Below are 14,741 nucleotides of genomic sequence, written 5' to 3' on the forward strand. Positions count from 1 at the left end.
TGACTGTCCTTGACAACTGTTTAACCCAGAGTCATACATAAGCTTAAGAAGCCAGGGAAATAAATGTCTCCTGGTCTTAGAGCAGCAGAAACAAGCAGACCTAGAAGAACCCCATTTCTGTCTTGGATAAGGTAGTATCGATGCATTGCTCTCAAGTATTTGGCCATTGAGGCAGCTGCTGTGAGGGTGACCAGGAAGGGCAGGGGATTCTAAAACAGGTGACTATAGAGGACCAACTTCTGACCCAAACCCTTGGAATATTAGAAGGCTTGATGCTATAAGACAAGTTGGGACATGGCCCCTGCAAGAGACCAGAGTGGCTCAAGGAGATTGCATCCAGGGCTGGGTAAGCCAAGGCCTACATCATGCCCCTGAAAGTCACTGGCAATTTGCCTTTCAGCAAGCCATTTACCCTCCCTGAGGCTGTTTCCTTCTTTGCAAAATGGGCATGATAGCAGCATGTTGTATAATATCAGATGTATAAGTACCAAACACAAGATCTGATATAAAAAGGGTACCCAATAAATAGTAGCTGTTGTTACTGGAGAGACTACAGTCGCAAACATTCTAATTATAATGAGCCCAGAAAACATGGTTTTGTTACAATATTAGGACAATATTAGAACACCTGTCCTAATAATGACCTGGAAAATTAACCAATCCAAAAATTGCATTTATTTTTCTATTTTTTATTACGGTATAATACCTTTAGAAAGTACTATCTTAACCACTTCAAATGCACCGTTCAGTGGCATTAAGTACATTGATATGATTGTACGACTATCACCTCCATTCATCTCCAGAACTATTTTCATCTTGCAAAACTGACAGTCTATATACATTAAACAACAACTCCTTGTTTCCTCTCCCCTCAGTTCCTGGGAACCACAATTCTATTTTCTATCTCTATGAATTTGACTACTCTAGGAATCTCATATAAGTGGAATTATATATAATATTTGTCTTTTTTGTAACTGGCTTATTTCACTTAGGATAATATCATCAGGGTTAGCATAAGGTCCCCAAAGTTCATCCACATTATAGCATGTGTCAGGATTTCCTTCCTTTTTAAGGCTGAATAATATTCCAGTGTATGTATGTACCACATTTTGTTAATCCATTAATCCATCCATGGACAATTTGGTTGCTTCTACCTTTTGATTATTGTGGATAATGTTGCTATGAAGATGGGTTGCTATGAGACCATGCTTTCAATTCTTTTGAGAGTATATCCACAAGTGGAATTGCTGGATCATATATTAATTCTATTTTTAAGTTTTTTGAGGAACTACCATAATATTTTTCACTATGTAGTGGTTTTACCATTTTACACTCCCACCAATGGTGCACCGGTTACATTTTGAAGTGGAGGTTTAAGGAGGGAAATGCAATGAGTGAGTAGAATACCAAGTAGAAGGGATCCTAATTCCACAGTTACCCTGACTGTCTGGGAAAATGTTTCTTCCATTTGTTTCCTTTACATTTTTGCCAGGGAAAACTGATAGTTGATGCCTGAATTGGGCCCCTGATTCAACAGCCCAAATATTTTTTCTAGATACAGCTGTTAGTGCATCTTAACACCCTAAGACATCAATTTGACACAAAAGACAGCAAATTCTATCTTTTCCGGGACATGTTGCACATGGCTGACACTCCGAATCTCTCTAAAAAATACTTTGGCGTTTCCTTTCTTTTTTTATATTCATACATAATACAAGACAGATAAAATATTTTACATGACTAAATTTATATGTACCTTCAGTATCCCTTTTTCATTTAACAGTATAGTGTGTTCATTTTCATTGTTATGAACAGCTCTTTGTAAATACCTTTATTTAATGGGTATACTATACCCAGTACTATAACTGGCTCATATCATAATTTTTTAGCCATTCTTTGTTTGACACTTGGATTTTTTTCCCAATTTTTTACTATTATAAATAATGTGCTGACACACAAATCTTTGTCTGAATTTTATGTAGTTTTTCTAAGGAAGAGTGTCAGAACTGAATTTCTAAATTAAAAACAATGGAAATTTTTAAGGATTTTGATAATATATTCAAGTAGATTCCAGGAATACAATACAATTACAGACACTCACCAGATAGGGAATCTTATTTTTATTCACATATGTAATTAGTGCATTTTTAAATGTTACTAACTGCAACACAACTCATTGAATAAAGAATATTACTGAAACCTAAAGGAAATAAAAAAGATATAAAGAAAAAACTAAAAGTATAAAAATGTTTAAGTTCCTAAAACATAAGAAAAATTAAAATAGCTAATATTATTGTGCATTGGATGTGTGTCAGAAATTTTGTTGAGTATTTATGTACAAAAACATCTTTCATCTTCAGAACTATATAGTAAGGTTAGGACATTTTCAGTTGCAATATCCCAAGCAATTATTCCTTTAAATGAAAAAGCCTGGGATAAGTTTAGCTTCAGGTACAGTTTGATTCAGGGTCCCAAATGTTACTGTCTCTCCCTCTATTTCTTGACATTGACTTCTTCTATGTTTGCTTCATTCTCATCAATGACAGGTTCCCCAAGAGCCTGGGCCAAAATCTCATTGCATGTCATTGACTCTTAGCATGTCACATTTCTGTGACCACAGTAATAGGACATTCTTATTGGATAGATCTGAGTCACATACAAGGGCATCCAAAGCATGGGAACTGGGAATGGGGTAGAGAGCAGAACCCTAAAGAAATCTGGGACTCTTTGACGAGGGAGGAGTCAATGGATGCTGAGCAGCAAAAGTAATTCTACATCCCAGCACTTTGGGAGGCCGAGGCGGGCGGATCACGAGGTCAGGAAATCGAGACCATCCTGGCTAACATGGTGAAACCCCGTTTCTACTAAAAATACAAAAAATTAGCTGGGCGTGGTGGCGGGCGCCTGTAGTCCCAGCTACTCAGAAGGCCGAGGCAGGAGAATGGCGTGAACCCGGGAGGCGGAGCTTGCAGTGAGCTGAGATCGCGCCACTGCACTCCAGCCTGGGCGACAGCGCGAGACTCCGCCTCAAAATAATAATAATAATTCTACTATAGGCAGAAGCTCTATCTAACCACATTATTAGATCAGAAACTGAGGCTCAGAGAGCTTATTTGACTTCTCCAAGATCACACAGCTAGTAAGTAGCAGAGAGCGATTGAAACACGGGCTCCCATCTGTCTCACCCTATTAGAAGCACTGAAAAGCTTGACCAGGCCCTCACACCTGCGATCCTAGGGTAACCTAACTCTAGTCCCTTTGGGGCTGGCAATTTGCCTGGGTTTTTCGCATACAGCTGTGGTCTCCACATAGTTATAATTGTTCAAGCTGAATGTATTCATTCATTCAGCCAGAGGAGGTGACTCCCACTTGTTCTGACTGGTAGCTTAATGGACCCAAGGTTAAAGGCCATTAGATTTGGAGGCAGGCAGGTTGAGTTCAAATCTTATCCCTGAAAAAATGTACCTTGCGGTTATCACTTAAGCTAAGCTTCAGTTTCCTCATCTGTAAAATGGACTGAATAACAGTCCCTTCTCTTCCTAAAAAGAATTAAGTGAGCTAATGCATGGAACCTGTTTAGGGCCATGCTTGCCTCCTCGTTTTTACTGGCTAGTGATGGGACCCAACGCCCCAACACAGGCATCATCACCACCCCTTCATGTGCTATAATCACTGATCCTTACCTCTCCTCAGGAAACGGTTGCTTCCAATTCCAGATCCAATATCTAAAGTTGAGCATAATGCATGACAGTGAGACAGATAAATTAAGAAAGGCCATTCTTTCATAGAAGAGGATTTAACCCTGCTAAAAATTGGAGTATCTGCTGATTACCAAGGAGATGAACATTATGAAAGGGAGTTTATTCTTTTTTATTTTTAACAGCCTCCAGACAGAGGGTCCAAGCATCTGTACTTTAAAAATTTAGATTAAAATAGAGGTTTCAGCTGAATACTTCTATTTAAGAACCACTACCATAGACGATTAGGAGAAGACTGTGCTGTTCAGAGTGATCAGAAAAGGCTTAATGAAGAATTTCAGTAGAGCCATAAAGGAAAAATAAGATTTAGTTGAAAGTTTAAGTGTGATGGTATTAAGGCTAAGCACACAATGAAGAAAAAGATTAAGGAGGTGTCAAATACAGTGTTTAAAACGTATAGCAAGGAGACTGTTTTGGGCAAAAAAAGTAGGTGAATGATTGGGCAGATGACCCACAAATTGTTAAAGACTTTTAGGGTGAAGTCTAGTCTTGAAAACATTGGGGAGCACAGAATATTTCTAAGAAATGGACTTAGTACCTAATGCAGGAGAAACTGTTGAAATGAAAGACAGAAGGCAGGAAAGACAGAGAGTACATACTGCAGAAGTCCAGGCAAGAGATGAATAGGGCCTAGATCAGCACTGTATTTTTTTTATTACTATTATTATTATACTTTAAGTTCTAGGGTACGTGTGTACAACATACAGGTTTGTTACATAGGTATACATGTGTCATGTTGGCTTGCCGCACCCTGTAAATCAACTTGTCATTTACATTAGATATTTCTCCTGATGCTATCCCTCCCCTAGCCTCCCACCCCATGACAGGCCCCAGATTGTGACATTCCCCACCCTGTGTCCATGTGTTTTCATTGTTCAATTCCCACCTATGAGTGAGAACATGCGCTGTTTGGTTTTCTGTCCTTGGGATAGTTTGCTGAGAATGATGGTTTCCAGCTTCATCCATGTCCTGCAAAGGACATGAGCTCATGGAATACTGCATAGTATTCCATGGCGTATATGTGCCACATTTTCTTAATCCAGTTTATCATTGATGGATATTTGAGTTGGTTCCAAGTCTTTGCTATTGTGAATAGTGCTGCAATAAACATACACGTCTTTATAGTAGCATGATTTATAATCCTTTGGGTATATACCCAGTAATGGGATCGCTGGGTCAAATGGTATTTCTAGTTCTAGGTCCTTGAGGAATCGCCACACTGTCTTCCACAATGGTTGAACTAATTTACACTCCCACCAACACTGGAAAAGCGCTCCTATTTCTCCACATCCTCTCCAGCATCTGTTGGTTGCTGACTTTTTAATGATCGCCATTCTAACTGGTGTGAGATGGTATCTCATTGTGGTTTTGATTTGCATTTCTCTGATGACCAGTGATTACGAGCATTTTTTCATGTGTCTGTTGGCTGCATAAATGTCTTCTTTTGAGAAGTGTCTGTTCATATCCTTTGCCCACTTTCTGATGGGGTTGTTTGTTTTTTTCTTGTAAATTTGTTTAAGTTCTTTGTAGATTCTGGATATTAGCTGAAAGGGAGTTTATTCTTATTCCTTTTCCCACAGACAAATCATTCCCTTTATTTTTAATAATTTACCTCTCCTCCAATTTTTTCTCATCCATGATGTATTTTGATTCATCATAGGCTGTAACTTAAATGCTTTGAATGAGATGATTTTTTTTGCTGAGGGAGCCCCAGCTTCACTGCATTTCCTTTGAATTGTGGCAAATTCCGTTTTGAGGTTTGTTTAAGGGAAAGGAGGCTTCTTAAACAAAAGTGTACTCTATGCACAATGGTAGTAGTGTTTATGGTTTACCCCCACTAACTCCTAAAATCTCAGCTAAAAAATAATGATATGGAATATAGAAGCCATTCATGCCAAGCTCCCACTACCATGTAAGGCAATGACTATCAAATGGTAGCTGTTTGGTATGTCCAGCTTCTGTTAATTATTCCTACAGTGTTCAATAGAATAAAATACCTATTTGAATCAACACTAATAAAATTAAAGTAACTTTGATCTCATTCTAGAGTAATGACTAAGCACTTCCTAGACAAACTGGTAATGAGAAGTATAGGACTTTACAATTCCAAATTCTACATGTTTGACTTGCAGGACATCAATCTTGTAAGCTCTTTATTTTTATTTAAGACTATTTCTTATTCATTTATTGACCTACAGAGTTATCCTGTAGTAGCATAATAATAATAATGCTAATTATAATAATAATAATCACTCTCCTGTATTGAGTACCTACAATGTGCCAGGCACTATCTTGAATGCCTCATGTACATTTTCTTATATAATCCTCACAGTACACCTGAGAAGTCAGTATTTGTATTCCCATTACAGAGGATGTCATTAAAGATTAAAAAAATGGCGTACAAAGTCTCATGATAATAAATGTCAGGACCAGAATCAAACCCAAATATGGCTAACTCCATATTAGCCATAGTGTACGCTGCTTGAGAACTGAGTTTGCAACCCTTCAGAGTTTGAGTTTTATCTAGCTCACTCACTGCCATAAAATCATATTTTTAGCCCCAAATTGTACACTCAAAGAGAGATTTTGTCAAAGCCTGAAAGCTAGCAGTATAGGTATATGTTTATGTAGGGGAATATTGAGTCAAACGATCTACAGTATTTCGAATAATGAGAGAGTGGTATCACCATCAGTGGCATCATCACAGGTGACCTTTTCAATATATGACTCTACGAATAAGATCAAGACATGATACACACTCTGTGGGTCAGAATGTCTGATAAGGGTCATTTGAAAAACCCTTGCTTCCTTAGGAAGGTAAACATTTATAGAGCAAATATCAAGAGATAAACTGGCTCTATATTATCAATTGATAACTTGTTAAAAGCAATTCCCAATAAAAGCCCCTTTGAATTACCTATCCATAACAATATCAGAATGATCAAAGCAGCTTATATCTCACATTGAATGAAGCCTTAACTCATCTAAATGCCTCTTTGCCAATCTCTCTTCCTTCTTAAAGGTAACCACTGGGGAATACAATTCAGGTTCTGGCAAGAGGATCCCTGAGGGATTCCTTCTCTGCTGCTGCACACCCTCCCTCAGTCACTCCCCTCCTCAGCCATCCTCTTGGATCTAAGTTCTGCAAAATTCCCAAATTAGGAATTAAGTACATGTTTATTCCATCATGATTTTCTCCTCTAATCTGGCAGATAAAAATAACAGAAAGAAATATCTCTTTGAAGTCTCATTTTATCCTCTACTATCCCAAAAGTAAACTTCAAAATGTTGCTGGTCTCCTTTCTTCATTTGACCCCAGTCCAAACAGGACAGCTTTAAGGGTGGACCCCACATACAATTCCAGTTCAAAAAAATTCCTATTGCTTTAGGAATATGCAGACTGATTCTGAATATGCATCTTGCCCATCACCAGTATTTTTTTAAGTTCTATTTCAAAAACTAGAGAATGGATCTTTTATTGGTAACAATAATTCTGAGAGTGGATGACCAAGAGACAGCTTGAAAGACATCTTAAAAGATGCCTTATGACCAAATACAAATAATCAAAAACAAAGCCTAACAGCTTAGACATTTGAACTGAACAAGTACATTAGAATAGTCTTCTGTTGTCTTGAAATGCCTTGAAGTGATAAAAACTGTGAAACTATGATATTTATTTTGAAAGATGTACAACATGAAGCTTAAAGGTGAAAGATCTATTTAGTGTGGATTTTTTTTTTAAGCTTCAAAATGAACAGTGTCTGATTCTTAAAGTAAAAGCTGTGAGACTTTTGCTGGAAGCATTTTAATATGTCCTTTAGTTTTTCTTCTTTAGTAAGATATGTCAGTTCCACATTTGTTGACACCCCTCTCTGTGCCATGCACAGTGCTAATGAGAATATACCAGCTAAGGAAAGTGTAGCCTCTGCCTTTGAGGAGATTAAAAACTCTTATGCTGGAAAAAAAGGTATTACAAATTCTAATATACCCAATATAAAGAACTAAAAATTATATAACATCAGTTTTTCTACCTATTGTCCTATAATTTCCATTTTCTAAACAGAAAGAAGTGGAATCCCACAGAGAGAAATAATAAATGTTCATGCTGAGCAATGTTCTTTTTTCTTGTGATGTCTAAAAGCAGTTTTCTCTAAATGAAATTTAAATAGAAATTACTAATATTGAAATTAGTAATATTATCAGATATTCTGTGTTTTCACCCAAGAAGCATAAGGCTTCAGGCTTCATAGAGCTTCTTCAGACAGTCTTTTGTTTTTATAGCTCGAAAATTGACAACACAAAGACAGCTATTGACTTGGCATCCAGGAGCAGAATAACACACCTGGTCCTAATGCCTGTGTTTTTTCTTCCAATCTTCCCCCCTCTCTGTTTTTTCTCTTTGTTGCTTCCCTGAGGATATTCATATACAGAACTTTGCTCAGTACAACACAAAGAGCTAGATGACATTGTCTGCTGGCAGAAAAGTGACAACTATTAGGCTTGGGTTGGAAGCTGCAGTGGTTGTTGATTTTTAAGGTCTACACACAATTATTGAACAAAATATTCATATGACAGTTAAAGTGAATCTATTTGTAAGTTTTGAAAATTTAGGCAACTCGCGTATCATTTCTGGGCCTCAGTTCTCACATTATAAATATGAGCACTAAACCAGTGGTTCCCAAAGTTTGCTGCACACAAGAATCACCTTTTAAAAGGAGAGCTTTTAAAAATCCTGATGCCCAGATTGCTTGCCAAACCAATTAAATCAGAATATTTCAGGTTGGGAGCCACATAATGTCTTTTTTTTTTTTTTTTTTTTCAAGACGGAGTTTCTTTCTGTTGCCCAGGCTGGAGTGCAGTGGTGCGATCTCAGCTCACTGCAACCTCCGCCTCCCAGGTTCAAGCAATTTCCCTGCTTCGGCCTCCCGAGTATCTGGGACTACAGGTGCATGCCACCATGCCCAGCTCATTTTTCGTCTTTTATGTATAGAAATATATATATATTTCTACGTGTATCTGTGAGCTTTTTTCCAGAAGAGATTAGCGATTGAATCAGTAGACTGAGTAAAGAAGATCCACCCTCACTAATGTGGGAGGGCAGCATCCAATCCACTGAGAACCCATAGAATAAAAAGGCAGAGGAAGGGTGATTTGCTTCTTAAACTGGGATGACCATATTCTCCTGCCTTCTAACATCAGAGTTGCTGGTTCTTGGGCCTTCCAGCTCCAGGATTTACACCAGAATGACCCTGCTCTTTCCTCCAGTTCTCAGGTCTTTGTCCACTGTTGGATGCCCTGGTTCTGAGGCCTTTGAACTTGAACTGAATTCTATACCACCAGCTTCTCTGGTTCTCCAGCTTGCAGATGGCATATTGTGGGACTTCTCAGACTCTATAATTGCATGAGCCAATCCCATAATAAATCTCTGATATATCTATATATATCCCATTTGTTCTGTTTCTGTGGAGAACCCTGGCTAATACAACATCACAGAGTTTTTTTTGTTGAAGTTGACAAATTGATTCCAAAATGTTATAAAAATGCAAAGGATATAGAATAGTCAGAGCAATCTTGCAAAAAAAGAACAAAGTTGGAGGCTAACATGGTTTGGCTATGTCCCCACCCAAATCTCATCTTGAATTCCCATATGTTGTGGGAGGGACCTAGTGGGAGGTAATTGAATCATGGGGGTAGGTCTTTCTCATGCTGTTTTCATAATAGTGAATAAGTCTCATGAGATCTGATGGTTTTAAAAAGGGGAGTTTCCCTGCACAAGCTCTCTTCTCTTGTCTGCCACCATGTGAGATGGGCCTTTCACCTTCTGCCATGATTGTGAGGCCTCCCCAGCCATGTGGAACTGTAAGTCCAATAAGCCTCTTTCTTTTGTAAATTGCCCAGTCTCAGGTATGTCTTTATCAGCAGCATGAAAATGGACTAATACAGAGGCCTCAAGACTATCAAATTGCAGTAATCCAGATATATAGTATTAGTGTAAGCACAGATGAGTAGGCCAATAGAGAACAGATAATGTAACACTTGACCCTTATTAAACAATTAATTGATTTTTCAGCCAAAGTGCCAAAACCATTCAATCAGGAAAAGAAAATATTTTCAATAAATGGTTCTAGAACAACTAGATCATAATTTGAAGGGAAAAAAAGAATCTCAACCCCTATCTCATACAAAAATTAATTTTATATGGATCACAGACCTAAATGTATAAGCTAAAATTATAAAGAAGAAAATATAAGATAAACCATTTGCAAAGACTTCAAACAGGACACAAAAAGTACTACCCATTAAAAAAGTACTTCATCTAAATTAAAAATTCAAGACTCCATTTAAAAATATATGAATAAGCAAGCCACAGGCTGGAAAAATATATTCATGTCACATAGGACTTATATTCAGAATACATAAAGAACTACTAAAACTCAACAACAAAAAGACAACCCAATTTTTAAAATAGGCAAAAAACTTGAACAAACACTTCACAGAAGATATAAAAATAATTAGCAGCACATTTTTTAAGTGCTGAAATTCATTAGACATCAAGGAAATGCAAATTAACATCACAGTGAAATACCCCTAACACTATTTTAATGGCTAAAAATACTGACAATACCAAATGTAAGTAAAGATGTAGACAACTAGAATTCACATAGATTGTTCATGGGAGTATAAAATGGAATCATTACATTGGAAAACTATTTGGTAATTGATTAAATTAAACATATCCCTACCTTGTGACCCAGCAATTCTACTCTTAACTATTTACCTAAGATAAAGGAAAACGTATGTCCATTCAAAGACCTGTACATGAATATTTATTGGAGTCTTATTCATCATAGCCCCAAAGTGAAAGCAACCCAAATATTTATCAACAGATATAAGGATAAATAAATTTTGGTATATTCATACTCAGTAATATAAAGCGATAAACTACTAATACAAACAACAGCATGGATGAATTTCAAAAACATGTTGAGTGAAAGAAGCTAGACACAAAAGTATGCATACAGTATGAGTGCATTTATATAATAATAAAAATCAGAACAACAGGTGCCGTGTGTGTGTGTGTTTGTGTGTGTGTGTGTGTTGGAGGGAAGAGGGTGTGCAATAGACTAGACCTCTCTGGGGTGCTACAAATGTCCTATCTTGATTGGGGTGTGGGTTACATAGGTATATACATTTATCAAAACATTTGTTAAAACTCATCAGACTTAAAATTTGTATGTAAGCATACATCAAAAATTAAAATTTCAAAAACCATTTTTGTGAACTATAAAGTGTTATATAAGTACTATAAAGTGTTTTAATTTTTGAAGTCTCTCATGACAAAGATGAGTTTGAAATGATTGCAATAGTGAACTAATGCTAAACAATGACATAGCTCTGAGTTTCCAGTTTTCATCTGCATATTTGAAGTGATTACATCCAACAAAATGAGTTTATTTTATAACTTAGAAAATGAATGCAGCACCCTTTAACCCACTCTAAGTAGGACTTTTTTTTTTGAAGGCCTGGTACTAGGAGTGATATGTACCTATCTGTACCTAAACTTTAAGCTTTGACAAAGTGTTGGCACATTCACTTTATGAATTGTTATTCTTGGCAATTTTAGTAAAGTACCTTTAAATTGAAGTTAAAAAAATAAAAGTATAAGAAATGTCATACTGGAAATCACATCCTTTTTTCCCCTTAGGTATAGTAGCAGATGGAAAGGAACTGCTACCCTATATGATTTTATTTTGTATTTTAACTTTTATTTTAGGTTCAGGGGTACATGTGCAGGTTTGCTATATAGGTAAAGTGCATGTCAAGGGAGTTTGGTGTATATATTATTTCATCACCCAGGTAATAAGCATGGTACTCAATAGGTAGTTTTTCAATCCTCTCCCTCCTCCCACTCTCCATCCTTAAGCATACATGTGTCCATGTGTACTCAGTGTTTAGCTCCCACTTATAAGTGAGAACATGCAGTATTTGGTTTTCTATTCCTCCCTCAATTCACTTAGTATAATGGTCTCCAGCTCCATCATGTTGCTGCAAAGGACATGATCTCGAGGGAATGTAAACTACTACAACCACTATGGAAAACAGTGTAGAGATTCTTTAAAGAAGTGAAAGTATAACTACCATTTGATCCAGCAATCCCACTGCTAGGTATTTACCCAGAGGAAAAGAAGTCATTATACAAAAAAGATACTTGCACACATATGTTTATCGCTATAAACAATTTGCAATTGCAAAATTATGGAACCAGCCAAAATGCCCATCAATCAACAAATGGATAAAGAAACTGTGATATATATATATATATATATATATATATATATATATATATATGATGGAATACTAGTCAGCCATAAAAAGGAATGAATTAATGGCATTCGCAGCAACCTGGATAGAACTGGAGAATATTATTCTGAGTGAAGTAGCTCAGGAATGGAAAACCAAACATCATATGTTCTCACTCATAAGTGGGAGCTAAGCTATGAGGATGCAAAGGCATAAGAATGATTCAATGGACTTGGGAGACCTCAGGGGAAAGGGTGGGAGGGGGTGAGGGATAAAACTCTACAAATTGGGTTCCGTGTACACTGTTCAGGTGATGGGTGCACCAAAATCTCACAAATCACCACTGAAGAACTTACTCATGTAACCAAATACCACCAGTTCCCCCAAAAACCTATGGAAATAAATTTTTAAAAAATCTTATTCTTTTTTAACCACCACAACCCAACAACTTTAAAAATAGAAAATTATCTGATATTATTTACCACTTTCAAAAGACTGACTAGGTTATGGTTTGTGTGTTTCCTCACCTAGTAATAGACTTTCAGAGACACATCTGACTGATAAATTAAATGCTCTGTATCCTGGTATTTGATAAGAGTTTCATAGAGATTTGGAAAATGTGTGTGTGTGTACACGCACGCTCACAGGCAAACACTCATGTTCGTGTATGAGAGAAGAGATTGATTTTCCTTAAAGCCCACTATAGGCTCTGTCCTACTTTCATACAAACAACATACTCAAATTTCCTCTGGGGAATTTCTGTGGGAAAATCGGCTTGTAAAATTTCAGCAATAGACTTAATTGTTACAAATTTCATTCCTAGGATACTGAGAAGTATAAAATTTCCAATTGTAACTCACCTTTTAAAGTTGTCTTTAAAAGTATGAGTTGAAAATACTCCTATGATATTTCCTTTTTTTTCTTTTTCTTCACAAGTAAACACATAGTCAATCTTCTTAAGTGTAAAATGTTTCCTATCAGGGCTAATGATTTCCAATTTATAGTGATTGAATTTCACTTAATCTAATAGAATCGCCCAGCATAGGAAAGCACAGCTCAAAACAATATGTGATGGAAACCATTAGAGTACAAAGCAGGGTGCTATGTGAGGTCAATAACATGTTGTGAAATTTTTGTTTCAGCTTTACATATGCAGTGTGTGCATTTACTGAGTCATAGGCAGAAACATTTGAAGGCCACTGCACCATGCAATGGCACAAAATGTCCACTCCACAAAAGAGGTGAGGAAATTCAAATCTGGCATAAGAACAGGGGTTTAGGAGTGTCGACGTGTAGAAGTGCAAGAGGTCCAGGAACAAACAGGAAATTCCCAGTCAGCCCTAAAGAGAGGCTTCATTAGTTCATTGAGCACAGCCTTAGTGAGATGAGTAAAGAAGAGCAGGAAAATTCTCCCCAACTCCCCAGAGGAGAAACAATTGCCATAAGTGTCAGAAACATGTCAGAAAGAACCTAAATTACCTGGAATGAGCCATGTAAAATATATGGCACAAGTCAAGATCTTATTTCTTCTGTGACCTATAAATATTAGAGTATTTTTTGATAGAAAGGAATCTTTGAGTACTTCGGTAAATCACCTCATGGAGAAATCTACAACTACAATGTCCTTGTAATCTGTTCCTCTCTCGCAAAATTTTAATTGAACCACACCAATGTCATTTAGGGTGACAGCAGGGGTGTGGTTGGGGACTGTGTGTGGTCTTTCCCTTGCAGACAAACTCCTAGTCTCTAAAGAGTATGAGGCAGACACTGGACAAGCTCCTGAAGACTTATTCCCTGGAACTGCTGGGCTGGAGGTGGCATCCCATCCTTGTGTATTTAAGAATCTAGAGCTACCAGCACCCTAGCCCAAGATGTCTTCCCTCTAGAACTTCCTTCTACTCCTTTTCTTATTTGCCTGCCTGCTCTCCATACATAATAAACTCCAGATGACTCCTTTATGCCTTTTTCCTCCTTATTCCACTTCTTGTTAAGGAGTTTCTCAAAAGAAAATGGATGTAGATGAAATTCATCCTCTCAGTTAAGACACTTGTCAGTGTTGGAGCAGTATAATGCTGACATGTTTTCCTTCTTAGCTTTTCTGTCATTAAAACTGGGCTCCTCTCTCCCCATGTATAACTCAACTCCTGCTTCTACACCACAGCTTGTGACTCCATAACTGTTGCAAACACAGACTTCCCTGCCCAGATAGTCCTCTTCCTCGGTTTCCTCCCAATAGTCCTTTTCCTCAATTCTCCAAATAGTCTAATTAGAAGAGATTCCTCTCCCTTTCCAAATAATCCTCTTCCTTGATTTCCCCCTCCTGTTGTTGGCTAGCCTGTCAGACGATGATGATGATGATGATGATGATGATGATGATGATGATCACCTCCTACTGATCTCCCCAGTGTTGACCTAGTCTTTGTAACACAAATTTTAGTTTACCCAGGACATCTCCATCTATACCTGTTGTCCCAGAGTCCCAGAGTGACTTTATTTTAATTATACCCCCTTTCACTTTCAAAAAAAATGTATAAAGCATCTCAGTGTGGAAAAGTTACCCTATCCAGTATCCTGCTCTGCCTGTTTGGTTAACTATTTTCTGGTGGCCTGCAGCTGGTACATCCTTCAAGTCTATAATTCCAAATTGGCCTAGACTCAACATCTCTTACTCCCAGCATCATC

The 14,741-nt window shown here is 37.3% G+C and overlaps 1 protein-coding gene across 2 annotated transcripts in view; it reads left to right on the forward strand.

The window, feature by feature from the left end:
• Nucleotides 1-14,741, forward strand: part of ANKFN1 (ankyrin repeat and fibronectin type III domain containing 1) — a 359,995-nt gene that overhangs the window by 114,308 nt on the left and 230,946 nt on the right. The gene's annotated exons all lie outside the window — the stretch shown is intronic.

This window comes from Pan paniscus, chromosome 19 (assembly GCF_029289425.2).
Source record: "Pan paniscus chromosome 19, NHGRI_mPanPan1-v2.0_pri, whole genome shotgun sequence".
Classification (NCBI taxonomy): Eukaryota; Metazoa; Chordata; class Mammalia; order Primates; family Hominidae; genus Pan; species Pan paniscus.